Below are 2,461 nucleotides of genomic sequence, written 5' to 3'. Positions count from 1 at the left end.
TATCTTGCTGGGCTTTAAATATTGCAATGCCAAAGTAAAGCTTTACGAGCGCAGTTATTCAGTGTCTTATCAGCCACACTTCTTTCAGCTACATTTACAATGGCTTGAAGAGTTCTGGCTGTCTAATCAACATGCTCATTAGGCATTCATCACGAAATCCCAGATGTAACCTGTGATCCCTGTGTACACTGCTCGCTGCACTCGGCTACCTGCTCTTCCTGCCAGTTTAAATGCTTCCCACCAACTGGCATCCCTTGTGCTCACCGAGCTGCGTTCGGCGCTGCTAATCTTTGCACACGGCAGCGGCGTTGCAGCAAGCTCGGCCAAGGCTGCCTTTCACAAGCTAGTCAAACATGACCTGTGTGCAGCAAGCCAGCGCATAATTAACTCAGCCAGCCAGGCATCAGCTCCTTGTGGCCATGTGCATAATCACAGAATCACAGAATCACAACTCCTACAAAGGCAATGCTATTCCATTTCCTTCTATGAAATTACCAGGGATTTCTTGAATTAAACATGGTGCCATCTAACATTGAAAACATGCCTATGATTATATCATTAGATAAGGTTCCTAGACCAAAGGTCTTCCACTCATTTAGGGCACAAGAACATTCATTCTTTTTTATAACAGGGGGGATAAAAAGAGTGAGTACAATATTTATAGTTTTTAAAATGTGCCTCCCTACCATCAGCAAGCTTTACTAAAAAACAAACAAGCAACCAGAATTAGACCAGCAATTAGTTCCAGAAAGTAAAGCAAAAAAAAGAAGATATTGCCTTTGGCAAACTCAGTCCCCCTTAAATCCTCTGGGCAGCTACAGGAACATCTAATTTAGACAGCCACACACATGACAGGTACCACCACTAGAAGTGTCTTGAGCCAAGCCTGTATAGATTTCTCTATATTTCTCGCCCACAGCAAATTCACAGCACTGTGCTAACTTGGCGAGCGGGATCTCTGGTTCGCTAAGCCCACAGTAGTGCAGTCACTTCTGAAGACACCCCTAAACGGGGACACCTAAAGAACGGCCATGCAGGGAATTTATATAATACAGTCGATGTGTCACCAGTTCACACCCTCCCTGGCTATGCAGTGACCTCACTGCACAGGCAAGCCTTAAAATAATTGGTTTACATTTAATCAGAATCTCTTGAACTTCTTGGAAAAAGTCACCAAACTTTCTCCCATGCGGAGGTTAGCACATAGGGCCAAAATCTCAGCGTATCTCTGCCATGTCACAAAAACCTGAGGGAACAGATGACAGACACTTCACCTGTCTGGCAAGACAAATTCAGATTCTTTTTACTTCCAAAAGCAGAGGCACATCCCCCACACCCCTGCCACAAAGACAGTGGTCCAGAAAGCAACCATGCAGGACATTAGCATCCTGGCTTGTTTTCCTGTCATAACTTCCCCACAAAGATGAATCCTCCGCTCTGCTCACACCATCCAGTTCATGACTCCTCTTCAGAGTTAAGAACCATCTTTGGAAAAAGAAGGCCATCTGCCAGTGAAGCAAAACTCAAAATACTTTTGTAGCACTATTTTGTCTTAATACAAATGATCAGTGAAAACACTAAACTTAAAAAAAGGGTTATTTTGAAAACATTTTGAGAAATGGCCCTTGTAAAGAGTATTACTACAAAGAGTAAAGCAGCTGTGTTTGTTCTGTATTTATCAATGAAACTGATTAAAACCACACCTGAATTCAGATGGAACACTTCTCCGAAAAAGAAAACTGTGTTAAAGGTGAAATATTTTCAGGAATTACTGATTTTAACTGGTTTTGAAACAAGCAGTTGAAAATCATATAATTTGATTTACTTGAAAACATTCCATTACAATGTCTTCAAATACCAACACGACATCTACATACCGAAGATACATGTATATTTAAAATCTGGCTTTGTCTTTCTGAAACAAAACAAATCTAATTCCAAATCAAAAATATTCAGAAATTCAGCTTTGTGTCCTAACGCCGAATAATGGAAATTCCAAATTCTAGAATGTCTTAGGGAACAGAAATTCCCATTTCTGGGCAGCTCTAAAGTATATACTTGGTCCACTCATCTCAGTATCTCTGGTATTAAAAATATCCCAAATCTTACCTAGCATGTTTCTACAAGTAACTAATATTCATGAAATTATTATATGATGAAATACACTGTAAAAACACGGGTTTTTTGCTTCTTAATTTCATGTTCAAATGCAAAGCTCAACTTAGACTGACAGAATAAAGAGATGTTTAGTAAGTATCTTCTCTCCGATTCCGCTCACTCATCCTTTTTTTCACAACTTTTGAGCAACTCTAAGGTAAAAATCTCTTTGTTTTTAAAAGCAGCAGAGAGAAGTTCTTACTTAGAGCCCCACAGTCCTTTGCCTTTGTCAGAGTCCTGAATACTGATTTGGAGGTAGAGAAAAAACACATGAGGTTGTGCTTTGAACACATTCAGTTTACAA

Source organism: Leptosomus discolor, chromosome 1, assembly GCF_034619465.1.
Source record: "Leptosomus discolor isolate bLepDis1 chromosome 1, bLepDis1.hap2, whole genome shotgun sequence".
Lineage (NCBI taxonomy): Eukaryota > Metazoa > Chordata > Aves > Leptosomiformes > Leptosomidae > Leptosomus > Leptosomus discolor.
The sequence above is the reverse complement of the archived record's forward strand: the minus strand, read 5'-3'. Positions refer to the sequence as shown.